This window comes from Camelus ferus, chromosome X, assembly GCF_009834535.1.
Source record: "Camelus ferus isolate YT-003-E chromosome X, BCGSAC_Cfer_1.0, whole genome shotgun sequence".
NCBI classification, from domain to species: Eukaryota; Metazoa; Chordata; class Mammalia; order Artiodactyla; family Camelidae; genus Camelus; species Camelus ferus.
Genome location: NC_045732.1, coordinates 5,410,782 through 5,419,846, shown reverse-complemented (window position 1 = coordinate 5,419,846; position 9,065 = coordinate 5,410,782). Strand labels below are relative to the sequence as shown.

The window sequence follows — 9,065 nt, the reverse complement described above, 5'->3', positions numbered from 1 at the left end:
AATAATGTCATTTGCAGCAACATGAATGGACCTGGATAATGCCATTCTAAGTGAAATAAGCCAGAAAGAGAAATAAAAATACCATATTATATCACTTATATGTGGAATCTAAAATAAAATGAACTCATTTACAAAACAGAAACAGACTCACATAGAAAACAAACTTATGGTTACCAAGCGAAGAAAGAGGTGGGATGGGATAAATTGGGAATTTGATATTTGCAGATACTAACTACTTTTTATAAAATAGATAAACAACAAGTTTATACTTTATAACAAAGGGAACTGTATTCAGTATCTTTTAGTAAGGATGATGAAGAAGAATACGAAAATGAGTAACTTTATGTCCCTATATGACTGAAGTATTGTGCTGTACACCAGAAATTAGCACAACATTGTAAACTGACTACATTTCAATAAAAATATACTTTAAAAAAGAACACAAATAACAAGTGTTGGTAAGGATGTGGAGAAAATTGATCTCTCATTCACTATTGGTGAGAATTTAAATTATTGCAGCCACTCAGAAAAGCAATATGGAGGTTGTTCAAAAACTAAATTAAAACTACCATATGCTCCAGAAATCCCACTCCTGGGTATATTTCTGGGGTGAAAAAAGACACTAATTCAAAAATATAAATGCACCTCAATATTCCTAGGAGCATTATTTACAATTGCCAAGATATGGAAGGACCCCCAAGTTTTCATCAATAGATGACTGGATAAAGATGTGGTGTAGAAGGGGATCGGCCAAAATGGTGGAGTAGAAGGATGCTCATAGCTCATCCTCTCCCACAAATACACCAAAACTCACATCCACAGACCCACCCAGTCAACCAGAGCACCTGCTGAACTCCAACAGAACATCGCCCTCTTCAAAAGACAAAGACGCCATGAATCTGGTAGGAGAAAAGGAAAAAAGAAAGATGAAAAAGCAAAACAGAGTGGGACCAGTCCTTTGGGGAGGAAGCAGCAAAGGAGGAATAGCTCTCATTCACTGGGTCTCACCCTCTCTAACGGAGAGGTCAGCAGGACAGAGGGGGAATCTCTGAGGCTTGGATCTGTACAGAGCAACCTTTGAACAACAGAACTAAGCTAAATAGGCACAGAGGGCCTCGGCAAAACCCAGCCCTAGGAAGCAAAGTGGCAGGTGGGGGACAGGACAAGCTTCCCAAGCTCAGTGAAGGAATGGGGCAGGCTGCACAGAGGTGACCCCAGGGGACTGCAGGGTGCTGCATGCTATGACTGAGTGGGTATACAGGGCAAAACAACCTGGGCCCTCCATAAAATATGAAACAAAAAACAATACAGCTGGTGTGCCCTGGGGGGAAGGGTGCTGTACCCACTACCTCAAAAAACCCACTGAATCAGTTTTTGGGAGAAGAGAGGTGGGGCTCAGCCAAAGCCGCCATATATTCCAGAGCTTAGCACCCAGGCAGGGGTGGGATCAAAACCTGAATCCGTACCTAAGGGCTTAACAGCCTCAAAGGTGAGAAGGAAACGTTTACAGCCGGAAGCAGATAGGATTTTTCTGTCTTGGTACCTCCGAGAACACGTGACTCAAGACAAACAAACAATTAGCTGAGTTTTGGCATGGAGCAGGGACGGGGCTGTTCTGCAGTCTTCCCTGAGCCCGCCTATGGAGCACAGACCCGAGTTGGAGTAGGCAGCTGCACAGAGGAGGGGAGCGACCAGCACTGGGCGAGGGCGGGTGGCCACCCACCTTCCCTGAAGGAGAGTAGCACCTGACTGCGGTTCTGGAAGGGGGTGCGACATGCCCACCTACCTTGTGGGAGCACAGCATCTGACCACAGCATCAGGAGGCGTGACCCACCTAAACACCTTGTAAGAGCACCATGCAAGACTGCAGTGTTGGGAGAGGGTGTGATCTGCTTGCTAACAAGCAATGGAAGCAGCACAGACCAGGGGGAACAATGGAGGGCCTCTGGAAGCAGAGAGCTCAGTTCACACAGTAGGGAGAGGACAGAAAGGTCGTTTGATAAAATCATTAAGAGCACCATTCTCCACGTGAACACATCCACTTTCGTTTCTTTTTCTTTTTTTAATCTGTTCTATTTTCTATTATCTTTTTAATATTTACATTTTAAACAATTGTATATGTCTCCAGTTTTAATCCCTTTTAAATTTTTCTTTGAAAATATTTTTATATTATTATTTTTAAAATCCACATCACTTTCATTTCTATTTCTCTTGGTTTCGATCTCCTGTTGTTGATTATACACAAATTTCAAATTATTTTTATTCTCTACTCCTTTTTTTAAGGTCTTTAAAAGATATCTCAACATGATTGTTATTTTGCTTCAACTTATTCTTCTGTTACTGATTATACACGGATTTCAAACTTTTTTATTTCTCTCCATTCTTTCAAAATTCTCTTTGTTTAAAGTTTTATACCACCATAGGCTTTAGATTGATAAATAAATAATATCTTAAGGACCACAGTAGATAACATACTCCATATGCCAAAGTGCCAGAGAAATATGAGCAAGATGAAGAAGCAGAGGAACCACTCCTAATTAAAAGAGCAAGAGAAATCCACTGAAAGAATGATCAATGAAATAGACATTGATGGCCTACTTGATCAAGATTTCAAAAAAGGAGTGATCAAATTACTGAAGGAACTAAAAGAGATAGTTTAGAGATATAAAATATGTCAAAAATGAAAGATATAAAGAAGAGCCAAGGAAAATTGAAAAACTCATTTGCTGTACAAAACAGGCTACATAATGCAGAGGAATGAATAAGTGACCTAGAAGACAGGACAACAGAAAGCGCCCAATCAGAACAGCTGAGAGAAAAACAAGTAAAAAACAATGAAAACAATATAAGGGACCTATGGGATAGTATACAGCAAGCCAATCTACACATACTAGGGGATCCAGAAGGGGAAGAAAGATCAAATGGAACTGAAAAGGTATTTGAAGAAATCATGACTGAAAACTTCACAAATCTAAAGAAGGAATCAGATATCAAAGTAGAGGAAGTTCAGAGGGTCCCAAACAGGAAGAACCCAAACAGACCCACACAAAGACATATAATAAAGGAGGTCAGGGTCAAGGATAAAGAAATGATACTAAAGGCAGCAAGAGAAAAACAAAGAGTCACAAGAGAACCCACATAAGGCTCTCAGCTGATTTCTCTACAAAAACATTACAGGCCAGAAGGGAGTGGCAAGATATATTCAGAAAGGTCATCCTTTAGAGTAGAAGGAGAGGTAAAGAACTCCAAAGACAATAAAAAACTAGAAGAGTTTAGCAACACAAAAATATACACTTTTTTAAAATTTTTGTTCTTGGTAGGATGGATTTGGGCTTATATTACTATCTGTTTAATACAAACAGTTAAAGTAATGGGTTAATAGACTTACAAAAAAGGGTAACCAGAAGCCAGAAACTTATAAGTGAGTCACAAAAACTAAATAAAATCTAAGATAATACAAAGGAAAATTATCAAACCAAAAAGGAAGAAGAAAGAAACAAAGAAGAAATACCAAATCAACTACAAAAATAAGTTCAAAATGGCAATAAACACACTTCTATCATTACTTACTGTAAATGTTAATGGACTAAATACTCCAGTCTAAAGACATAGAGTGGCAAACTGGATAATAAAGCAAGAACCTTCAATAAACTGCATACAAGAGGCCCACTTTAGGGAGAAGGACACATATAGATTGGGAATGAAAGGATGGAAAAGGATATTCCATGCAAATAGAAAAGCCAGAAAAGGAGGTGTCCCAATACTGATTTCAGAGAAACTAGACTTTAAAACAAAGGCCATAAAGAAAGATAAAGAAGGACATTTTATAATGATTAAAGGAGTAATACAAGATGGGGATATTACACTCATTAATATATATGCACCCAATATAGGAACATCTAAGTGCATAATGTAATTACTAGCACAGATAAAGGGGAAAATTGATGGGAATACAATCATTGCTGGAGATTTTAACACTGCATTAACATCACCAGACAGATTTTCCAGACAGAAATTAAATAAGGCAACAGAGAAATTAAATGATACAATAGAAAAATTAAATTTGGTTGATATTTTCAGAGCATTACACCCCCCAAAAATAGGATATAAATTGTTTTCAAGTGCACATGGAATATTTTCTAGGATTGATCATGTACCTGGACACAAAAGAAGCCTCAAAAATTTTAAGAAGATAGAAATTGTCTCAAGCATTTTACTGACCACAATGCCATAAAACTAGAAGTCAGCTACAGAAAAACAAAGGAGAAAAAAAGGAAAGTATGGAGAGTAAACAACATGTTACTAAAAAACCAATGGGTCAGTGAAGAAATCAAAGTTGGAATTTAAAAATACCTCGAGAGAAATGAAAATGAAAACACAACTACACAAAATTTATGGTAAGCAGCAAAAGCAGTGCTAAGAGGGAAGTTTATAGAGATACAGGCCTTCCTCAAAAAAGAAGAACAATTTCAAATAAACAATCTAACCCACCAGCTAAAATTATTAGAAAGAGAAGTGCAAAAAAGCCCAGAAGTCAGCAGGAGGAAGGAAATAATAAACCTCATGGAGGTAATAAATAAAATAGAGATTTAAAAAATAGAAAAATTCATTCTAACCAAAAGTTCATTTTTTTAAAGAGTAAATAAAATCAACACACCTCTGGCCAAATTCAAAAGAAGAAAAGAGAGAGCACAAATTAGCAAAATAAGAAAGGAAAATGGAGAAATTACAACAAATGACATAGAAATACAGAATATCATTTGAGAATATTTTAAACAACTATATGGAAACAAACTGGAAACCCTGGAAGAAATGGACAAGTTTCTGGAAAAATACCCTCCACTAAGATTGAAACAGAAGAAACTAACCACTTGAACAAACCAATCACCAGAAATGAAATTGAATTAGTAATAAAAAACCTCCATACAAACAAAAGTCCAGGACAAAATGCCTTCACTGGGGAACTTTATTAAACATACAAGAATAACTCATATCAGTCCTTCTCAAACTCTTCCAGAATATTGAAAAATAGAGAGTGCTCCCAAACTCATTCTGTTAATCCACCATCACCCTGATACCAAAACCAGGCAAAGACACTACCAAAAAAGAGAATTACAGACCAATATCACTGATGAACACAGATGCCAAAATCCTCACCAAAATATTAGCAAATAGAATCCAACAACACATAAAAAAGATCATAAACCATGAACAAGTTGGATTTATCCCAGGAAAATAAGGATGGTACAACATATGCAAATCAATCAGTGTGATACACCACATCCACAAAAGAAAGGACAAAAACCACATGATCATCTCAATAGATGCAGAAAAAGCATTTGATAAAATTGAACATCCATTTATGATAAAAAAAAAAAACCCTCACCAAAGTGGGTATAGAGGGAACATATCTCAACATAATAAAAGCTATTTATGACAAGCCAACAGCCAGCATGGTACTTAATGTTGAAAAACTGAAAAACTTCCCACTAAAATCTAGGACCAGACAAGGTTGTCCACTCTTACCAATTCTATTCAACATAGTACTGGAAGTCCTAGCAAGAGCAATAGGAGAAGAAAATGAAATAAAATGAATTCAAATTGGAAAACAGGTAAAAGTGTCACTATATGCAGATGGCACAATACTATATACAGAAAAAACACTAAGAAAAAAGAGAGAGCAAAAATAAGCAAAATAAAAAAGGAAAATGGAGAAATTACAACAAATAATAGAAATACAGAATTTCATACAAGAATATTATGAAAAACTATGTGGAACAAAACTGGTTAACCTAGATGAGATGGACAAGTCTGGAAACATACAGTCAACCAAGATTTCATCAAGAAGAAACTGACCACTTGAACAAACCAATCACTAGAAATGAAATCAAAATTGTGTTAGAAAATCTCCCTACAAATAAAAGTCCAGGACCTGACGGCTTCACCAGGGAATTCTACCAAACATACAAAGAGGAACTCATACCAGTTCTTCCCAAACTCTTCCAGAAGATTGAAATGGAGAGGATACTCTCAAACTCATTTTATGAAGCCACCATAACCCTGATACCAAAACCAGGCAAAGACACTACCAAAAAAGAGAATCACAGACCAATATCACTGATGAACACAGATGCAAAAATTCTCACCAAAATATTAGCAAATAGGATCCAACAGCACATAAAAAATATTATATGTCATGATCAAGTGGGATTCATTCCAGGGACACAAGGGTAGTTCAACATATGCAAATCAATCAATGTAATACATCACATCAACGAGAAAGAACAAAACCACATGATCATCTCAAAAGATGCAGAAAAAACATTTGATAAAATTCAGCATGCATTTATCATAATAATTCTGACCCAAATGGGTATAGAGGGAACATATCTCAACATAATAAAAGCTATTTGTGACAAACCTACAGACAGCAAAGTACTCAAAAGTGAAAAACTCATAAGCTTCCCACTAAAATTTGGGATGAGGAAATGATGCCCACTATCACCACTCCTATTCAACATAGTCTTAGAAGTCTTAGCCACAGCAATCAGGAAAGAGAGTGAAGTAAAAGCGATCCAAATTGGAAAAGAAGAGGTAAAAGTGTCATTATATGCAGATGGCATGATACTATATATAGAAAACCTGAAAAGGTCCATACAAAAACTACTAGAACTAATTGAAGAATTCAGCAAGGTAGCAGGTTACAAGATTAATGTTCAAAAATCAGTTGCATTTCCCTACAGTAATGATGAATTAGTGGGGAAAGAAAGTAAAGAACCAACCCCCGTTAATGTAGCATGCAAAGTAATAAAATACATAGGAATAAATCTAACCAAGGAGGTGAAAGACTTATACATGGAGAATGACAAAGCATTCATTAAGAAATTAAAGAAGAATCATAAAAATGGGAAGATATTGCATGCTCCTGGACCAGAAGAATCAATATTGTTAAAATGGTCATACTGCCCAAGGCAATCTACAGATTGAATGCAATCCCTATCAAATTACCCAGGACATATTTCACAGAACTAGAACAAATCATAATAAAATTTATATGGAACCACAAAAGACCCAGAATTGCCACAGTATTACTGAAGAAAAAGAGGCTGGAGGAATAACCCTCCCAGACTTCAGACAATACTATAGAGCTACAGTCATCAAGACAGCATGGTATTGGTACAAAAACAGACATATAGACCAATGGAACAGAATAGACAGCCCAGAAATGAACTTACAAAATTTTGGTCAACTAAACTATGACAAAGGAGGCAAGAATATACAATGAAATAAAAACAGTCTCTTCAGCAAATGGTGTTGGGAAAACTGGACAACAGCATGTAAATCAATGAAGCTAGAACACTCCCTTACACCATACACAAAAATAAACTCTAAATGGATCCAACACTTAAACATAAGACAAGATACAATAAATCTCCTAGAAGAAAATATAGGCAAAACATTATCTGACATACATCTCAAAAACGTACTCCTAGAACAGTCTACTCAAGCAATAGAAATAAAAGCAAGAATAAACAAATGGGACCTAATGAAATTTACAAGCTTCTGCACAGCAAAGGAAACCATAAGTAAAACAAAAAGACAACCTACAGAATGGGAGAAAATTTACAAGCAATTCTCCAAGAGAGAAGTACAAATGATCAATAGACACATGAAAAAATGCTCAATATCATTAATTATCAGAGAAATGCAAATCAAAACTACAATGAGGTATCACCTCACACCAACCAGAATGGCTATCATTCAAAAGTCCACAAATGACAAATACTGGAGAGGCTGTGGAGTAAAAGGAACCCTCCTACACTGCTGGTGGGAATGCAGTTTGGTGCAACCATTGTGGAAAACAGTATGGAGATTCGTCAAAAGAATAAAATAGACTTACTGTACGATTCAGCAATCTCACTCCTGGTCATATATCCAGAGAGAACCCTAATTCAAAAAGACTCCAGCACCCCAATATTCATAGCAGCACTATTTCCAATAGCCAAGACATGGAAACAACCCAAATATCCATTAACAGATGACTGGATAAAGAAGTAGTGGTATATTTATACAATGGAATGCCACTCAGCCATAAAAAAAGAATAAAATAATGTCACTTGCAGCAACAGGGGTGTCCCTGGAGAATGTTATTCTAAGTGAAGTCAGACAGAAAGAGAAAGAAAACTATCATATGATATCACTCATATGTGGACTCTTAAAAAAAAGAGAGAGAAATGAATTTATATATAAAAAAGTAACAGACTCACAGGTGTAGAAAGCAAACTTATGGTTACCATGGGGGAAGGGGGTGGGAAGTAATTAACTGGGAGTTTGAGATTTGCAGGTACTGACTGGTATATACAAAGTCGATTAACAAGTTTATGCTGTATAGCACAGTTAACTATATTTGATACTCTTTAATAGCTTTCAGTGAAAGAGAATATGAAAATGAATGTATGTCTATTCATGTATGAGTGAATAATTGTGCTGCACATCAGAAATTGACACAACATTGTAAACTGATCATACCTCAATAAAAAAAATAAATAACCCAATCATGTATATAAATGGGAGGCAGCAAAAGCAGTACTTAGAGGGATTTTCATAGCAATACAGGCCTTCTTCAAAAAAAAAAATTTTTTTTTAATAAACAACCTAAACTACCACCTAGGGAATTAGGAAAAATGAAACCTAAAGTCAGAAGGAGGAAGTAAATAATAAATATCAGAGGGGAAATAAACAAGATAGAGTTTTTAAAATCAATAGAAAAAATCAATAAAACCAAGAGCTTGGTTTTTGAAAGAATAAACAAAATTGATCAACCTCTTGCCAGGCTAACTGAGAAGGAAAGACAGAGGGCACAAATAATTTTTTTAATTTAAAGGAAAAATAACAATGAAGACTGAAATATATAAAAGAAAAATAAAAGAAAGACTGCTATGAACAATTTAATGACAACAAATTGGACAACCTAGAAGAAATGGACCGATTTCTAGAAACATACAGCTCAACAAAACTGAATCAAGAAGAAATAGATAATTTGAACAGACCGATCTCTAGATGTG

The 9,065-nt window shown here is 35.9% G+C and overlaps 1 long non-coding RNA gene across 1 annotated transcript; it reads left to right on the top strand.

Moving 5' to 3' along the window:
* Window positions 1-276: 276 nt before the first annotated feature.
* LOC116662142 lies at window positions 277-8,543 on the top strand. Its single transcript, XR_004318125.1, has 3 exons — window positions 277-304; window positions 8,262-8,269; window positions 8,432-8,543. It is a non-coding gene; the product is annotated as an uncharacterized LOC116662142 (long non-coding RNA).
* Window positions 8,544-9,065: the final 522 nt, after the last annotated feature.